Source organism: Phyllobates terribilis, unplaced genomic scaffold (assembly GCF_046119375.1).
Source record: "Phyllobates terribilis strain yellow unplaced genomic scaffold, ASM4611937v1 Scaffold_3__8_contigs__length_932513732, whole genome shotgun sequence".
Lineage (NCBI taxonomy): Eukaryota > Metazoa > Chordata > Amphibia > Anura > Dendrobatidae > Phyllobates > Phyllobates terribilis.
The window spans coordinates 15323134-15341509 of NW_027362763.1; the positions used below are offsets into that span (position 1 = coordinate 15323134).

General features: G+C 54.4%; 1 protein-coding gene across 1 annotated transcript in view; it reads left to right on the forward strand.

Annotated features, from left to right (window-relative positions):
* The window catches only part of IFT172 (intraflagellar transport 172), a 130870-nt gene that overhangs the window by 77904 nt on the left and 34590 nt on the right, over window positions 1–18376 (forward strand). The window lies entirely within an intron of this gene.

Below are 18376 nucleotides of genomic sequence, written 5' to 3' on the forward strand. Positions count from 1 at the left end.
TGTTCTGGCTGTGCTGGGTGTGCTGGGTGTTCTGGCTGTTCTGGTTGTGCTGGCTGTGCTGGGTGTACTGGGTGTGCTGGCTGTTCTGGTTGTGCTGGTTGTGCTGGCTGTACTGGGTGTGCTGGCTGTACTGGGTGTGCTGGGTGTTCTGGTTGTGCTGGCTGTTCTGGTTGTGCTGGGTGTACTGGGTGTGCTGGCTGTTCTGGTTGTGCTGGGTGTGCTGGCTGTTCTGGCTGTGCTGGGTGTGCTGGGTGTTCTGGCTGTGCTGGCTGTTCTGGTTGTGCTGGGTGTGCTGGCTGTTCTGGTTGTGCTGGGTGTGCTGGCTGTTCTGGTTGTGCTGGCTGTGCTGGGTGTGCTGGCTGTTCTGGGTGTGCTGGCTGTTCTGGGTGTGCTGGGTGTTCTGGCTGTGCTGGCTGTTCTGGTTGTGCTGGCTGTGCTGGCTGTTCTGGGTGTGCTGGCTGTTCTGGGTGTGCTGGCTGTTCTGGGTGTGCTTGCTGTGCTGGGTGTACTGGCTGTGCTGGCTGTGCTGGGTGTTCTGGGTGTGCTGGCTGTACTGGGTGTGCTGGCTGTGCTGGCTGTGCTGGGTGTTCTGGGTGTGCTGGCTGTACTGGGTGTGCTGGCTGTACTGGGTGTGCTGGCTGTTCTGGCTGTGCTGGCTGTACTGGGTGTGCTGGGTGTACTGGGTGTGCTGGCTGTGCTGGGTGTACTGGCTGTGCTGTCTGTTCTGGGTGTACTGGCTGTGCTGGCTGTTCTGGCTGTGCTGGGTGTGCTGGCTGTTCTGGGTGTGCTGGCTGTGCTGCGTGACGCTGGCTGTGCTGGGTGTTCTGTGTGTGCTGGGTGTGCTGGGTATGCTGGCTGTACTGGGTGTGCTGGCTGTTCTGGCTGTGCTGGGTGTGCTGGCTGTTCTGGGTGTGCTGGCTGTTCTGGCTGTGCTGGCTGCACTGGGTGTGCTGGCTGCGCTGGGTGTGCTGGTTGTGCTGGCTGTGCTGGGTGTACTGGGTGTGCTGGCTGTTCTGGGTGTGCTGGTTGTGCTGGCTGTTCTGGGTGTGCTGGGTGACGCTGGCTGTGCTGGCTGTGCTGGCTGTGCTGGCTGTACTGGCTGTGCTGGTTGTGCTGGCTGTGCTGGGTGTGCTGTCTGTTCTGGGTGTGCTGGCTGTGCTGGTTGTGCTGGCTGTGCTGGGTGTGCTGGCTGTTCTGGGTGTGCTGGCTGTTCTGGGTGTGCTGGCTGTTCTGGCTGTGCTGGGTGTGCTGGCTGTACTGGCTGTGCTGGGTGTACTTGGTGTGCTGGCTGTGCTGGCTGTTCTGGCTGTGCTGGGTGTTCTGGCTGTGCTGGGTGTTCTGGCTGTGCTGGGTGTTCTGGCTGTGCTGGGTGTGCTGGCTGTACTGGCTGTGCTGGGTGTACTGGCTGTGCTGGGTGTACTGGGTGTGCTGTCTGTTCTGGCTGTGCTGTCTGTTCTGGCTGTGCTGGGTGTACTGGGTGTGCTGGCTGTTCTGGGTGTGCTGGCTGTTCAGGGTGTGCTGGCTGTTCTGGGTGTGCTGGCTGTTCTGGGTGTGCTGGCTGTGCTGCGTGACGCTGGCTGTGCTGGCTGTACTGGGTGTGCTGGCTACGTGGCTGTTCTGGGTGTGCTGGCTGTTCTGGGTGTGCTGGCTGTTCTGGGTGTGCTGGCTGTTCTGGGTGTGCTGGGTGTGCTGGCTGTTCTGGCTGTGCTGGGTGTGATGGCTTTTCTGGCTGTGCTGGCTGTTCTGGGTGTGCTGGCTGTTCGGGGTGTGCTGGCTGTTCGGGGTGTGCTGGCTGTTCTGGGTGTGCTGGCTGTGCTGGGTGTGATGGCTTTTCTGGCTGTGCTGGCTGTTCTGAGTGTGCTGGGTGTGCTGGCTGTTCTGGGTGTGCTGGCTGTGCTGGGTGTGCTGGCTATGCTGGCTGTTCTGGGTGTGCTGGCTGTGCTGGCTGTACTGGGTGTACTGGGTGTGCTGGCTGTGCTGGGTGTACTGGCTGTTCTGGGTGTGCTGGCTGTTCTGGCTGTGCTGGCTACGCTGGCTGTGCTGGTTGTGCTGGCTGTGCTGGTTGTGCTGGCTGTTCTGGGTGTGCTGGCTGTTCTGGGTGTGCTGGCTGTTCTGGGTGTGCAGGCTGTTCTGGGTGTGCAGGCTGTTCTGGGTGTGCAGGCTGTTCTGGGTGTGCAGGCTGTTCTGGGTGTGCAGGCTGTTCTGGGTGTGCAGGCTGTTCTGGGTGTGCTGGCTGTTCTGGGTGTGCTGGCTACGCTGGCTGTGCTGGTACGCTCGCTGGGCTCGTTGTGCTGGCTGTGCTGGGTGTACTGGGTGTGCTGGCTGTTTTGGCTGTTCTGGCTGTGCTGGTTGTGCTGGCTGTTCTGGCTGTGCTGGTTATGCTGGATGTGCAGGGAGTACTGGGTGTGCTGGCTGTTCTGGGTGTGCTGGCTGTTCTGGCTGTGCTGGGTGTGCTGGCTGTTCTGGCTGTGATGGCTGTGCTGGCTGTGATGGCTGTGCTGGCTGTGCTGGCTATGCTGGGTGTGCTGGCTGTGCTGGCTATGCTGGGTGTGATGGCTGTGCTGGCTGTTCTGGCTGTGCTGGGTGACGCTGGCTGTGCTGGGTGTGCTTGCTGTGCTGGCTATTCTGGCTGTTCTGGCTGTGCTGGGTGTACTGGGTGTGCTGGCTGTTCTGGCTGTGCTGGGTGTGCTGGCTGTTCTGGGTGTGCTGGCTGTGCTGGGTGTGCTGGCTGTTCTGGGTGTGCTGGGTGTGCTGGCTGTTCTTGCTGTACTGGCTGTGCTGGCTGTGCTTGCTGTGCTTGCTGTGCTGGTTGTGCTGGCTGTGCTGGGTGTACTGGCTGTGCTGGGTGTGATGGCTGTGCTGGGTGTGCTGGCTGTTCTGGCTGTGCTGGGTGTGCTGGCTGTTCTGGCTGTGCTGGGTGTGCTGGTTGTGCTGGCTGTTCTGGGTGTGCTGGCTGTTCTGGGTGTGATGGCTGTTCTGGGTGTGCTGGCTGTTCTGGGTGTGCTGGCTGTGACGGCTGTGATGGGTGTGATGGCTGTTCTGGATGTGCTGCCTGTGCTGGGTGTTCTGGCTGTGCTGGGTGTACTGGGTGTGCTGTCTGTTCTGGGTGTGCTGTCTGTTCTGGCTGTGCTGGGTGTGCTGGCTGTACTGGGTGTGCTGGCTGTACTGGGTGTGCTGGCTGTGCTGGGTGTACTGGCTGTGCTGGGTGTCCTGGGTGTGCTGTCTGTTCTGGGTGTGCTGGCTGTGCTGGGTGTACTGGGTGTGCTGGCTGTGCTGTCTGTTCAGGGTGTGCTGGGTGTGCTGGCTGTTCTGGGTGTGCTGGCTGTGCTGGCTGTTCTGGGTGTGCTGGCTGTTCTGGCTGTGCTGGCTGTTCTGGGTGTGCTGGCTGTGCTGCGTGACGCTGGCTGTGCTGGGTGTTCTGTGTGTGCTCTCTGTGCTGGGTGTTCTGTGTGTGCTGGCTGTTCTGGATGTTCTGGCTGTGCTGGTTGTGCTGGCTGTGCTGGTTGTGCTGGCTGTGCTGGTTGTGCAGGCTGTGCTGGTTGTGCTGGCTGTTCTGGCTGTGCTGGGTGTGCTGGCTGTGCTGGGTGTGCTGGCTGTTCTGGGTGTGCTGGCTGTTCTGGGTGTGCTGGATGTGCTGGGTGTGCTGGCTGTTCTAGCTGTGCTGTCTGTTCTGGGTGTGCTGGCTGTTCTGGGTGTGCTGGCTGTTCTGGGTGTGCTGGCTGTTCTGGCTGTGCTGGCTGTGCTGCGTGACGCTGGCTGTGCTGGGTGTTCTGGGTGTGCTGGCTGTTCTGGGTGTGTTGGCTGTGCTGGCTGTTCTGGCTGTGCTGGCTGTGCTGGTTGTGCTGGTTGTGCTGGCTGTACTGGGTGTGCTGGCTGTACTGGGTGTGCTGGCTGTTCTGGCTGTGCTGGGTGTGCTGGCTGTTCTGGGTGTGCTGGCTGTTCTGGCTGTACTGGATGTGCTGGCTGTACAGGTTGTGCTGGCTGTGCTGGTTGTGCTGGCTGTGCTGGTTGTGCTGGCTGTGCTGGGTGTGGTGGCTGTTCTGGCTGTGCTGTGCTGGGTGTGCTGGCTGTTCTGGTTGTGCTGGCTGTTCTGGTTGTGCTGGCTGTTCTGGCTGTGCTGGCTGTTCTGGTTGTGCTGGCTGTGCTGTGCTGGGTGTACTGGGTGTGCTGGTTGTGCTGGCTGTTCTGGTTGTTCTGGCTGTGCTGGCTGTTCTGGGTGTGCTGGATGTGCTGGGTGTGCTGGCTGTTCTAGCTGTGCTGTCTGTTCTGGGTGTGCTGGCTGTTCTGGGTGTGCTGGCTGTTCTGGGTGTGCTGGCTGTGCTGCGTGACGCTGGCTGTGCTGGGTGTTCTGGGTGTGCTGGCTGTTCTGGGTGTGCTGGCTGTTCTGGGTGTGTTGGCTGTGCTGGCTGTTCTGGCTGTGCTGGTTGTGCTGGCTGTGCTGGCTGTACTGGGTGTGCTGGCTGTACTGGGTGTGCTGGCTGTGCTGGCTGTTCTGGCTGTGCTGGGTGTGCTGGCTGTTCTGGGTGTGCTGGCTGTTCTGGCTGTACTGGATGTGCTGGCTGTACAGGTTGTGCTGGCTGTGCTGGTTGTGCTGGCTGTGCTGGTTGTGCTGGGTGTGGTGGCTGTTCTGGCTGTTCTGGCTGTGCTGTGCTGGGTGTGCTGGCTGTTCTGGTTGTGCTGGCTGTTCTGGTTGTGCTGGCTGTTCTGGCTGTGCTGGCTGTTCTGGTTGTGCTGGCTGTGCTGGGTGTGCTGGCTGTGCTGTGCTGGGTGTACTGGGTGTGCTGGTTGTGCTGGCTGTTCTGGTTGTGCTGGCTGTTCTGGCTGTGCTGGCTGTTCTGGCTGTGCTGTGCTGGGTGTACTGGGTGTGCTGGCTGTTCTGGTTGTGCTGGCTGTTCTGGTTGTGCTGGCTGTGCTGTGCTGGCTGTGCTGGCTGTTCTGGTTGTGCTGGCTGTGCTTGGCTGTTCTGGCTGTGCTGGGCTGTGCTGGGTGTGCTGGCTGTGCTGGCTGTTCTGGCTGTGCTGGGTGTACTGGGTGTGCTGGCTGTTCTGGTTGTGCTGGCTGTTCTGGTTGTGCTGTGCTGGGTGTACTGGGTGTGCTGGCTGTTCTGGTTGTGCTGTCTGTGCTGGCTGTTCTGGCTGTTCTGGTTGTGCTGGGCTGTTCTGGCTGTGCTGGGTGTACTGGGTGTGCTGGCTGTTCTGGTTGTGCTGGCTGTTCTGGTTGTGCTGGCTGTGCTGTGCTGGGTGTACTGGGTGTGCTGGCTGTTCTGGTTGTTCTGGCTGTTCTGGTTGTGCTGGCTGGGCTGGGCTGTGCTGGGTGTGCTGGCTGTTCTGGTTGTGCTGGTTGTGCTGGCTGGGCTGGGCTGTGCTGGGTGTGCTGGCTGTTCTGGTTGTGCTGGCTGTTCTGGTTGTGCTGGCTGTGCTGTGCTGTGCTGGCTGTGCTGGGTGTACTGGGTGTGCTGGCTGTTCTGGTTGTGCTGGCTGTTCTGGTTGTGCTGGCTGTGCTGTGCTGGGTGTACTGGGTGTGCTGGCTGTTCTGGTTGTTCTGGCTGTTCTGGTTGTGCTGGTTGTGCTGGCTGTGCTGGCTGTGCTGGGTGTGCTGGCTGTGCTGGGCTGTGCTGGCTGTTCTGGTTGTGCTGGCTGTTCTGGTTGTGCTGTGCTGGGTGTACTGGGTGTGCTGGCTGTTCTGGTTGTGCTGTCTGTGCTGGCTGTTCTGGCTGTTCTGGTTGTGCTGGCTGTTCTGGCTGTGCTGGCTGTACTGGGTGTGCTGGCTGTTCTGGTTGTGCTGGCTGTGCTGTGCTGGGTGTACTGGGTGTGCTGGCTGTTCTGGTTGTTCTGGCTGTTCTGGTTGTGCTGGCTGTGCTGGGTGTACTGGGTGTGCTGGCTGTTCTGGTTGTGCTGGCTGTTCTGGTTGTGCTGGCTGTGCTGTGCTGGGTGTACTGGGTGTGCTGGCTGTTCTGGTTGTTCTGGCTGTTCTGGTTGTGCTGGCTGTGCTGGCTGTGCTGGGCTGTGCTGGCTGTTCTGGTTGTGCTGGCTGTTCTGGTTGTGCTGTGCTGGGTGTACTGGGTGTGCTGGCTGTTCTGGTTGTGCTGTCTGTGCTGGCTGTTCTGGCTGTTCTGGTTGTGCTGGGCTGTTCTGGCTGTGCTGGCTGTGCTGGGTGTACTGGGTGTGCTGGCTGTTCTGGTTGTGCTGGCTGTGCTGTGCTGGGTGTACTGGGTGTGCTGGTTGTTCTGGTTGTTCTGGTTGTGCTGGCTGTGCTGGGCTGTGCTGGGTGTACTGGGTGTGCTGGCTGTTCTGGTTGTGCTGGGCTGTGCTGGCTGTTCTGGCTGTGCTGGCTGTGCTGGGTGTACTGGGTGTGCTGGCTGTTCTGGTTGTGCTGGCTGTGCTGTGCTGGGTGTACTGGGTGTGCTGGCTGTTCTGGTTGTTCTGGCTGTTCTGGCTGTTCTGGTTGTGCTGGCTGTGCGACGCTGCCTTCAACTCTTCACACCCCGTCACCTTTTCCACATTTTTCACGTTACAGCCACAAACCAATGTTCAATCTTATTGGGATTTTCTGTGACACAAAGTAACGAGTATTAGTGAGGAGTAAAGGAAATGATACGAGGTCACTGATTATTATACAAATCTGATCATTGTGCCGTGCGTTAGTATTCAGCCCCCTGATTCCGTACTTTGTAGGACCACCTTTCTCTGCATTAACTGCTGCAGTATTTTGGTATTGGGGTCTTACTCTCCCACCTTTCTCTGCTGCAGTCTTTTGGGGTCTGTCTCTCCCAGCTTTGGCTGCAGTCTTTTGGGGTCTGTCTCTACCAGCTTTCGCTGCAGTCTTTTGGGGTCTGTCTCTCGCAGCTTTCGCTGCAGTATTTTGGGGGTCTGTCTATCGCAGCTTTCACTACAGTCTTTTGGGGTCTGTCTCTCCTGCTTTCGCTACAGTCTTTTGGGGTCTGTCTCTCCAGCTTTCGCTACAGTCTTTTGGGGTCTGTCTCTCCAGCTTTCGCTACCGTCTTTTGGGGTCTGTCTCTCCAGCTTTCGCTGCAGTCTTTTGGGGTCTGTCTCTCCCACCTTTCTCTGCTGCAGTCTTTTGGGGTCTCTCTCTCCCAGCTTTCGCTGCAGTCTTATGGGGTCTGTCTCTCACAGCTTTCGCTACAGTCTTTTGGGGTCTCTCTCTCCCAGCTTTCGTTACAGTCTTTTGGGGTCTGTCCCTCCAGCTTTCGCTGCAGTCTTTTGGGGTCTGTCTCTCACAGTTTCGCTACAGTCTTTTGGGGTCTGTCTCTCCAGCTTTCTCTGCAGTCTTTTGGGGTCTCTCTCTCCAGCTTTCGTTACAGTCTTTTGGGGTCTGTCTCTCGCAGCTTTTGCTACAGTATTTTAGGGTCTGTCTCTCCCAGCTTTCGCTACAGTCTTTTGGGGTCTGTCTCTCCAGCTTTCGCTACAGTCTTTTGGGGTCTGTCTCTCCAGCTTTCGCTACAGTCTTTTGGGGTCTGTCTCTCGCAGCTTTCGCTGCAGTATTTTGGGGTCTGTCTCTACCAGCTTTCGCTGCAGTCTTTTGGGGTCTCCATCTCCCAGCTTTCTCTGCAGTCTTTTGGGGTCTGTCTCTCCAGCTTTCGCTACAGTATTTTAGGGTCTTTCTCTCGCAGCTTTTGCTACAGTATTTTAGGGTCTGTCTCTCGCAGCTTTCGCTACAGTCTTTTGGGGTCTGTCTCTCCCAGCTTTCGCTACAGTCTTTTGGGGTCTGTCTCTCCAGCTTTCGCTACAGTCTTTTGGGGTCTGTCTCTCCAGCTTTCGCTACAGTATTTTAGGGTCTTTCTCTCGCAGCTTTTGCTACAGTATTTTAGGGTCTGTCTCTCGCAGCTTTCGCTACAGTCTTTTGGGGTCTGTCTCTCCCAGCTTTCGCTACAGTCTTTTGGGGTCTGTCTCTCCAGCTTTCGCTACAGTCTTTTGGGGTCTGTCTCTTCAGCTTTCGCTACAGTCTTTTGGGGTCTGTCTCTCGCAGCTTTCGCTGCAGTATTTTGGGGTCTGTCTCTACCAGCTTTCGCTGCAGTCTTTTGGGGTCTCCATCTCGCAGCTTTCTCTGCAGTCTTTTGGGGTCTGTCTCTCGCAGCTTTCGCTGCAGTCTTTTGGGGTCTGTCTCTCCCAGCTTTCGCTGCAATATTTTGGGCTCTGTCTCTCGCAGCTTTCGCTGCAGTCTTTTGGGGTCTGTCTCTCGCAGCTTTCGCTGCAGTATTTTGGGGTCTGTCTCTACCAGCTTTCGCTGCAGTATTTTGGGGTCTGTCTCTACCAGCTTTCGCTGCAGTCTTTGGGGGTCTGTCTATCGCAGCTTTCGCTACAGTCTTTTGGGGTCTGTCTCTCCTGCTTTCGCTACAGTCTTTTGGGGTCTGTCTCTCCAGCTTTCGCTACAGTCTTTTGGGGTCTGTCTCTCCAGCTTTCGCTACAGTCTTTTGGGGTCTGTCTCTCCAGCTTTCGCTGCAGTCTTTTGGGGTCTGTCTCTCCTACCTTTCTCTGCTGCAGTCTTTTGGGGTCTCTCTCTCCCAGCTTTCGCTGCAGTCTTATGGGGTCTGTCTCTCACAGCTTTCGTTACAGTCTTTTGGGGTCTGTCCCTCCAGCTTTAGCTGCAGTATTTCGGGGTCTGTCTCTCCAGCTTTCGCTGCAGTCTTTTGGGGTCTGTCGCTCCCAGCTTTCGCTGCAGTCTTTTGGGGTCTGTCTCTCCCAGCTTTCTCTGCAGTCTTTTGGGGTCTGTCCCTCCAGCTTTCGCTGCAGTCTTTTGGGGTCTGTCTCTCCCAGCTTTCACTGCAGTCTTTTGGGGTCTGTCCCTCCAGCTTTCGCTGCAGTCTTTTGGGGTCTGTCCCTCCAGCTTTCGCTGCAGTCTTTTGGGGTCTGTCTCTCCGGCTTTCGCTACAGTCTTTTGGGGTCTGTCTCTACCTGCTTTCGCTGCAGTCTTTTGGGGTCTGTCTCTCCCAGCTTTTGCTGCAGTATTTTGGGGTCTGTCTCTGCCAGCTTTCTCTGCAGTCTTTTGGGGTCTGTCCCTCCAGCTTTCGCTGCAGTCTTTTGGGGTCTGTCTCTACCAGCTTTCGCTGCAGTCTTTTGGGGTCTGTCCAACCAGCTTTCGCTGCAGTCTTTTGGGGTCTGTCCCTCCAGCTTTCGCTGCAGTCTTTTGGGGTCTGTCTCTACCAGCTTTCGCTGCAGTATTTTGGGGTCTGTCTCTACCAGCTTTCGCTGCAGTATTTTGGGGTCTGTCTCTACCAGCTTTCGCTGCAGTCTTTGGGGGTCTGTCTATCGCAGCTTTCGCTACAGTCTTTTGGGGTCTGTCTCTCCTGCTTTCGCTACAGTCTTTTGGGGTCTGTCTCTCCAGCTTTCGCTACAGTCTTTTGGGGTCTGTCTCTCCAGCTTTCGCTACAGTCTTTTGGGGTCTGTCTCTCCAGCTTTCGCTGCAGTCTTTTGGGGTCTGTCTCTCCCAGCTTTCGCTGCAGTCTTTTGGGGTCTGTCCCTCCAGCTTTCGCTGCAGTCTTTTGGGGTCTGTCCCTCCAGCTTTCGCTGCAGTCTTTTGGGGTCTGTCTCTCCGGCTTTCGCTACAGTCTTTTGGGGTCTGTCTCTACCTGCTTTCGCTGCAGTCTTTTGGGGTCTGTCTCTCCCAGCTTTTGCTGCAGTATTTTGGGGTCTGTCTCTGCCAGCTTTCTCTGCAGTCTTTTGGGGTCTGTCCCTCCAGCTTTCGCTGCAGTCTTTTGGGGTCTGTCTCTACCAGCTTTCGCTGCAGTCTTTTGGGGTCTGTCCAACCAGCTTTCGCTGCAGTCTTTTGGGGTCTGTCCCTCCAGCTTTCGCTGCAGTCTTTTGGGGTCTGTCTCTCGCAGCTTTCGCTGCAGTATTTTGGGGTCTGTCTCTACCAGCTTTCGCTGCAGTATTTTGGGGTCTGTCTCTACCAGCTTTCGCTGCAGTCTTTGGGGGTCTGTCTATCGCAGCTTTCGCTACAGTCTTTTGGGGTCTGTCTCTCCTGCTTTCGCTACAGTCTTTTGGGGTCTGTCTCTCCAGCTTTCGCTACAGTCTTTTGGGGTCTGTCTCTCCAGCTTTCGCTACAGTCTTTTGGGGTCTGTCTCTCCAGCTTTCGCTGCAGTCTTTTGGGGTCTGTCTCTCCTACCTTTCTCTGCTGCAGTCTTTTGGGGTCTCTCTCTCCCAGCTTTCGCTGCAGTCTTATGGGGTCTGTCTCTCACAGCTTTCGTTACAGTCTTTTGGGGTCTGTCCCTCCAGCTTTAGCTGCAGTATTTCGGGGTCTGTCTCTCCAGCTTTCGCTGCAGTCTTTTGGGGTCTGTCTCTCCCAGCTTTCGCTGCAGTCTTTTGGGGTCTGTCTCTCCCAGCTTTCTCTGCAGTCTTTTGGGGTCTGTCCCTCCAGCTTTCGCTGCAGTCTTTTGGGGTCTGTCCCTCCAGCTTTCGCTGCAGTCTTTTGGGGTCTGTCCCTCCAGCTTTCGCTGCAGTCTTTTGGGGTCTGTCTCTCCGGCTTTCGCTACAGTCTTTTGGGGTCTGTCTCTACCTGCTTTCGCTGCAGTCTTTTGGGGTCTGTCTCTCCCAGCTTTTGCTGCAGTATTTTGGGGTCTGTCTCTGCCAGCTTTCTCTGCAGTCTTTTGGGGTCTGTCCCTCCAGCTTTCGCTGCAGTCTTTTGGGGTCTGTCTCTACCAGCTTTCGCTGCAGTCTTTTGGGGTCTGTCCAACCAGCTTTCGCTGCAGTCTTTTGGGGTCTGTCCCTCCAGCTTTCGCTGCAGTCTTTTGGGGTCTGTCTCTCCCAGCTTTCGCTGCAGTCTTTTGGGGTCTGTCTCTCCCAGCTTTCGCTGCAGTCTTTTGAGGTCTGTCTCTCCCAGCTTTCGCTGCAGTATTTCGGGGTCTGTCTCTCACAGCTTTCGCTACAGTCTTTTGGGGTCTCTCTCTCCCAGCTTTCGTTACAGTCTTTTGGGAGTCTGTCTCTCGCAGCTTTCGCTACAGTATTTTGGGGTCTGTCTCCAGCTTTCGCTACAGTCTTTTGGGGTCTGTCTCTTCTGCTTTCGCTGCAGTCTTTTGGGGTCTGTCCCTCCAGCTTTCTCTGCAGTCTTTTGGGGTTTGTCTCTCCAGCTTTCTCTGCAGTCTTTTGGGGTCTGTCCCTCCAGCTTTCGCTGCAGTCTTTTGGGGTCTGTCTCTCCAGCTTTCGCTACAGTCTTTTGGGGTCTGTCTCTCCAGCTTTCTCTGCAGTCTTTTGGGGTCTTTCTCTCGCAGCTTTTGCTACAGTATTTTAGGGTCTGTCTCTACCAGCTTTCGCTACAGTCTTTTGGGAGTCTGTCTCTCGCAGCTTTCGCTGCAGTATTTTGGGGTCTGTCTCTACCAGCTTTCGCTACAGTCTTTTGGGAGTCTGTCTCTCGCAGCTTTCGCTGCAGTATTTTGGGGTCTGTCTCTACCAGCTTTCGCTACAGTCTTTTGGGGTCTGTCTCTCCAGCTTTCGCTACAGTCTTTTGGGGTCTGTCTCTCCAGCTTTCGCTACAGTCTTTTGGGGTCTGTCTCTTCCAGCTTTCTCTGCAGTCTTTTGGGGTCTTTCTCTCGCAGCTTTTGCTACAGTATTTTAGGGTCTGTCTCTCGCAGCTTTCGCTACAGTCTTTTGGGGTCTGTCTCTCCCAGCTTTCGCTACAGTCTTTTGGGGTCTGTCTCTCCAGCTTTCGCTACAGTCTTTTGGGGTCTGTCTCTCCAGCTTTCGCTACAGTCTTTTGGGGTCTGTCTCTACCAGCTTTCGCTGCAGTATTTTGGGGTCTGTCTCTACCAGCTTTCGCTACAGTATTTTGGGGTCTGTCTCTACCAGCTTTCTCTGCAGTCTTTTGGGGTCTTTCTCTCGCAGCTTTTGCTACAGTATTTTAGGGTCTGTCTCTCGCAGCTTTCGCTACAGTCTTTTGGGGTCTGTCTCTCCAGCTGTCGCTACAGTCTTTTGGGGTCTGTCTCTCCAGCTTTCGCTACAGTCTTTTGGGGTCTGTCTCTCGCAGCTTTCGCTGCAGTCTTTTGGGGTCTCCATCTCCCAGCTTTCTCTGCCGTCTTTTGGGGTCTGTCTCTCGCAGCTTTCGCTGCAGTCTTTTGGGGTCTGTCTCTCCCAGCTTTCGCTGCAATATTTTGGGCTCTGTCTCTCGCAGCTTTCGCTGCAGTCTTTTGGGGTCTGTCTCTCGCAGCTTTCGCTGCAGTATTTTGGGGTCTGTCTCTACCAGCTTTCGCTGCAGTATTTTGGGGTCTGTCTCTACCAGCTTTCGCTACAGTCTTTTGGGAGTCTGTCTCTCGCAGCTTTCGCTGCAGTATTTTGGGGTCTGTCTCTACCAGCTTTCGCTGCAGTATTTTGGGGTCTGTCTCTACCAGCTTTCGCTACAGTCTTTTGGGGTCTGTCTCTCGCAGCTTTCGCTGCAGTATTTTGGGGTCTGTCTCTACCAGCTTTCGCTGCAGTATTTTGGGGTCTGTCTCTACCAGCTTTCGTTACAGTCTTTTGGGAGTCTGTCTCTCGCAGCTTTCGCTACAGTATTTTGGGGTCTGTCTCTCCAGCTTTCGCTACAGTTTTTTGGGGTCTGTCTCTTCTGCTTTCGCTACAGTCTTTTGGGGTCTGTCTCTCCGGCTTTCGCTGCAGTCTTTTGGGGTCTGTCTCTCCGGCTTTCGCTACAGTCTTTTAGGGTCTGTCTCTACCTGCTTTCGCTGCAGTCTTTTGGGGTCTGTCTCTACCTGCTTTCGCTGCAGTATTTTGGGGTCTGTCTCTACCAGCTTTCTCTGCAGTCTTTTGGGGTCTGTCTCTACCAGCTTTCTCTGCAGTCTTTTGGGGTCTGTCCCTCCAGCTTTCGCTACAGTCTTTTGGGGTCTCTCTCTCCCAGCTTTCGTTACAGTCTTTTGGGAGTCTGTCTCTCGCAGCTTTCGCTACAGTATTTTGGGGTCTGTCTCTCCAGCTTTCGCTACAGTCTTTTGGGGTCTGTCTCTTCTGCTTTCGCTACAGTCTTTTGGGGTCTGTCTCTCCCAGCTTTCGCTGCAGTCTTTTGGGGTCTGTCCCTCCAGCTTTCTCTGCAGTCTTTTGGGGTCTGTCTCTCCAGCTTTCGCTGCAGTCTTTTGGGGTCTGTCCCTCCAGCTTTCGCTGCAGTCTTTTGGGGTCTGTCCCTCCAGCTTTCGCTGCAGTCTTTTGGGGTCTGTCTCTCCAGCTTTCTCTGCAGTATTTCGGGGTCTGTATCTACCAGCTTTCGCTGCAGTCTTTTGGGGTCTGTCTCTCCAGCTTTCTCTGCAGTCTTTTGGGGTCTGTCTCTCCAGCTTTCGCTGCAGTCTTTTGGGTTCTTTCTCTCGCAGCTTTCGCTGCAGTCTTTTAGGGTCTGTCTCTCCCAGCTTTTGCTGCAGTCTTTTGGGGTCTGTCTCTCCCAGCTTTCGCTGCAGTCTTTTGGGGTCTGTCTCTCCAGCTTTCTCTGCAGTCTTTTGGGTTCTGTCTCTCCAGCTTTCGCTGCAGTCTTTTGGGGTCTGTCTCTCGCAGCTTTCGCTGCAGTCTTTTGGGGTCTGTCTCTCTCAGCTTTCACTGCAGTCTTTTGGGGTCTGTCTCTCCAGCTTTCGCTACAGTCTTTTGGGGTCTGTCTCTCCAGCTTTCGCTACAGTCTTTTGGGGTCTGTCTCTCCAGCTTTCGCTGCAGTATTTTGGGGTCTGTCTCTCTCAGCTTTCTCTGCAGTCTTTTGGGGTCTGTCTCTACCAGCTTTCGCTGCCGTCTTTTGGGGTCTGTCTCTACCAGCTTTCGCTGCAGTATTTTGGGGTCTGTCTCTACCAGCTTTCGCTGCAGTATTTTGGGGTCTGTCTCTACCTGCTTTCGCTGCAGTCTTTTGGGGTCTGTCTCTCCCAGCTTTTGCTGCAGTATTTTGGGGTCTGTCTCTGCCAGCTTTCTCTGCAGTCTTTTGGGGTCTGTCCCTCCAGCTTTCGCTGCAGTCTTTTGGGGTCTGTCTCTACCAGCTTTCGCTGCAGTCTTTTGGGGTCTGTCCAACCAGCTTTCGCTGCAGTCTTTTGGGGTCTGTCCCTCCAGCTTTCGCTGCAGTCTTTTGGGGTCTGTCTCTCGCAGCTTTCGCTGCAGTATTTTGGGGTCTGTCTCTACCAGCTTTCGCTGCAGTATTTTGGGGTCTGTCTCTACCAGCTTTCGCTGCAGTCTTTGGGGGTCTGTCTATCGCAGCTTTCGCTACAGTCTTTTGGGGTCTGTCTCTCCTGCTTTCGCTACAGTCTTTTGGGGTCTGTCTCTCCAGCTTTCTCTGCAGTCTTTTGGGGTCTGTCTCTCCAGCTTTCGCTACAGTCTTTTGGGGTCTGTCTCTCCAGCTTTCTCTGCAGTCTTTTGGGGTCTTTCTCTCGCAGCTTTTGCTACAGTATTTTAGGGTCTGTCTCTACCAGCTTTCGCTACAGTCTTTTGGGAGTCTGTCTCTCGCAGCTTTCGCTGCAGTATTTTGGGGTCTGTCTCTACCAGCTTTCGCTACAGTCTTTTGGGAGTCTGTCTCTCGCAGCTTTCGCTGCAGTATTTTGGGGTCTGTCTCTACCAGCTTTCGCTACAGTCTTTTGGGGTCTGTCTCTCCAGCTTTCGCTACAGTCTTTTGGGGTCTGTCTCTCCAGCTTTCGCTACAGTCTTTTGGGGTCTGTCTCTTCCAGCTTTCTCTGCAGTCTTTTGGGGTCTTTCTCTCGCAGCTTTTGCTACAGTATTTTAGGGTCTGTCTCTCGCAGCTTTCGCTACAGTCTTTTGGGGTCTGTCTCTCCCAGCTTTCGCTACAGTCTTTTGGGGTCTGTCTCTCCAGCTTTCGCTACAGTCTTTTGGGGTCTGTCTCTCCAGCTTTCGCTACAGTCTTTTGGGGTCTGTCTCTACCAGCTTTCGCTGCAGTATTTTGGGGTCTGTCTCTACCAGCTTTCGCTACAGTATTTTGGGGTCTGTCTCTACCAGCTTTCTCTGCAGTCTTTTGGGGTCTTTCTCTCGCAGCTTTTGCTACAGTATTTTAGGGTCTGTCTCTCGCAGCTTTCGCTACAGTCTTTTGGGGTCTGTCTCTCCAGCTGTCGCTACAGTCTTTTGGGGTCTGTCTCTCCAGCTTTCGCTACAGTCTTTTGGGGTCTGTCTCTCGCAGCTTTCGCTGCAGTCTTTTGGGGTCTCCATCTCCCAGCTTTCTCTGCCGTCTTTTGGGGTCTGTCTCTCGCAGCTTTCGCTGCAGTCTTTTGGGGTCTGTCTCTCCCAGCTTTCGCTGCAATATTTTGGGCTCTGTCTCTCGCAGCTTTCGCTGCAGTCTTTTGGGGTCTGTCTCTCGCAGCTTTCGCTGCAGTATTTTGGGGTCTGTCTCTACCAGCTTTCGCTGCAGTATTTTGGGGTCTGTCTCTACCAGCTTTCGCTACAGTCTTTTGGGAGTCTGTCTCTCGCAGCTTTCGCTGCAGTATTTTGGGGTCTGTCTCTACCAGCTTTCGCTGCAGTATTTTGGGGTCTGTCTCTACCAGCTTTCGCTACAGTCTTTTGGGGTCTGTCTCTCGCAGCTTTCGCTGCAGTATTTTGGGGTCTGTCTCTACCAGCTTTCGCTGCAGTATTTTGGGGTCTGTCTCTACCAGCTTTCGTTACAGTCTTTTGGGAGTCTGTCTCTCGCAGCTTTCGCTACAGTATTTTGGGGTCTGTCTCTCCAGCTTTCGCTACAGTTTTTTGGGGTCTGTCTCTTCTGCTTTCGCTACAGTCTTTTGGGGTCTGTCTCTCCGGCTTTCGCTGCAGTCTTTTGGGGTCTGTCTCTCCGGCTTTCGCTACAGTCTTTTAGGGTCTGTCTCTACCTGCTTTCGCTGCAGTCTTTTGGGGTCTGTCTCTACCTGCTTTCGCTGCAGTATTTTGGGGTCTGTCTCTACCAGCTTTCTCTGCAGTCTTTTGGGGTCTGTCTCTACCAGCTTTCTCTGCAGTCTTTTGGGGTCTGTCCCTCCAGCTTTCGCTACAGTCTTTTGGGGTCTCTCTCTCCCAGCTTTCGTTACAGTCTTTTGGGAGTCTGTCTCTCGCAGCTTTCGCTACAGTATTTTGGGGTCTGTCTCTCCAGCTTTCGCTACAGTCTTTTGGGGTCTGTCTCTTCTGCTTTCGCTACAGTCTTTTGGGGTCTGTCTCTCCCAGCTTTCGCTGCAGTCTTTTGGGGTCTGTCCCTCCAGCTTTCTCTGCAGTCTTTTGGGGTCTGTCTCTCCAGCTTTCGCTGCAGTCTTTTGGGGTCTGTCCCTCCAGCTTTCGCTGCAGTCTTTTGGGGTCTGTCCCTCCAGCTTTCGCTGCAGTCTTTTGGGGTCTGTCTCTCCAGCTTTCTCTGCAGTATTTCGGGGTCTGTATCTACCAGCTTTCGCTGCAGTCTTTTGGGGTCTGTCTCTCCAGCTTTCTCTGCAGTCTTTTGGGGTCTGTCTCTCCAGCTTTCGCTGCAGTCTTTTGGGTTCTTTCTCTCGCAGCTTTCGCTGCAGTCTTTTAGGGTCTGTCTCTCCCAGCTTTTGCTGCAGTCTTTTGGGGTCTGTCTCTCCCAGCTTTCGCTGCAGTCTTTTGGGGTCTGTCTCTCCAGCTTTCTCTGCAGTCTTTTGGGTTCTGTCTCTCCAGCTTTCGCTGCAGTCTTTTGGGGTCTGTCTCTCGCAGCTTTCGCTGCAGTCTTTTGGGGTCTGTCTCTCTCAGCTTTCACTGCAGTCTTTTGGGGTCTGTCTCTCCAGCTTTCGCTACAGTCTTTTGGGGTCTGTCTCTCCAGCTTTCGCTACAGTCTTTTGGGGTCTGTCTCTCCAGCTTTCGCTACAGTCTTTTGGGGTCTGTCTCTCTCAGCTTTCTCTGCAGTCTTTTGGGGTCTGTCTCTACCAGCTTTCGCTGCCGTCTTTTGGGGTCTGTCTCTCCCAGCTTTCTCTGCAGTCTTTTGGGATCTGTCTCTCCCAGCTTTCTCTGCAGTCTTTTGGGGTCTGTCTCTACTAGCTTTCACTGCAGTCTTTTGGGGTCTGTCCCTCCAGCTTTCGCTGCAGTCTTTTGGGGTCTGTCCCTCCCGCTTTCGCTGCAGTCTTTTGGGGTCTGTCTCTCCAGCTTTCGCTACAGTCTTTTGGGGTCTGTCTCTTCTGCTTTCGCTACAGTCTTTTGGGGTCTGTCTCTACCTGCTTTCGCTGCAGTATTTTGGGGTCTGTATCTACCAGCTTTCGCTGCAGTCTTTTGGGGTCTGTCTCTCCCAGCTTTCGCTGCAGTCTTTTGGGGTCTGTCTCTCCAGCTTTCGCTGCAGTCTTTTGGGGTCTCTCTCTCCCAGCTTTCGCTGCAGTCTTATGGGGTCTGTCTCTCACAGCTTTCGCTGCAGTCTTTTGGGGTCTGTCTCTCCCAGCTTTCGCTGCAGTCTTTTGGGGTCTGTCCCTCCAGCTTTCGCTGCAGTCTTTTGGGGTCTGTCCCTCCAGCTTTCGCTGCAGTCTTTTGGGGTCTGTCTCTCCAGCTTTCTCTGCAGTCTTTTGGGGTCTGTCTCTCCAGCTTTCGCTGCAGTCTTTTGGGGTCTGTCTCTCCCACCTTTCTCTGCTGCAGTCTTTTGGGGTCTGTCTCTCTCTCCCAGCTTTCTCTGCTGCAGTCATAGAATCATAGAATGGTAGAGTTGGAAGGGACCTCCTGGGTCATCTGGTCCAACCCCCTGCTCAAAGCAGGATTCACTAGATCATCTCAGACAGATGTCTGTCCAGCCTCTGTTAGAAGACGTCCATTGAAGGGGAACTCACCACCTCTCGTGGCAGCCTGTTCCACTCATTAATCACCCTAACTGTCAAAAAGTTTTTTCTAATATCTAATCTGTGTCTCCTCCCATTTAGTTTCATCCCATTGCTTCTAGTCTTTCCTTGTGCAAATGAGAATAAAGATGATCCTTCTACAATGTGACAGCCCTTGACATATTTGTAGACAGCTATTAAGTCTCCTCTCAGTCTTCTTTTTTGCAAGCTAAACATTCCCAAATCCTGCAACCGTTCCTCATAGGACATGGTTTGCAGACCAGTCACCATTCTGGTCGCTCTTCTCTGAACTTGCTCCAGTTTGTCTATGTCTTTTTTAAAATGTGGTGCCCAAAACTGGACGCAGTATTCCAGATGAGGTCTGACCAAAGAGGAGTAAAGACCGATAATGACTTCACGTGATCTAGACTGTATGCTTCTGTTAATACATCCCAGAACTGTATTTGCCTTTTTTGCTGCTGCATCACACTGTTGACTCATGTTCAGTCTATGATCTATTAGTATACCTAAGTCTTTTTCACATGTACTGTTGCTTAGCTCTATTCCTCCCATTCTGTATATGCTTTTTTCATTTTTATTGCCCAGATGTAGTACTTTGCATTTTTCCCTGTTAAAAACCATTCTGTTGGTTGCTGCCCACTGCTCCAGTTTATTTAGGTCTTTTTGAATCCTCTCTCTCTCTTCTCTAGTATTAGC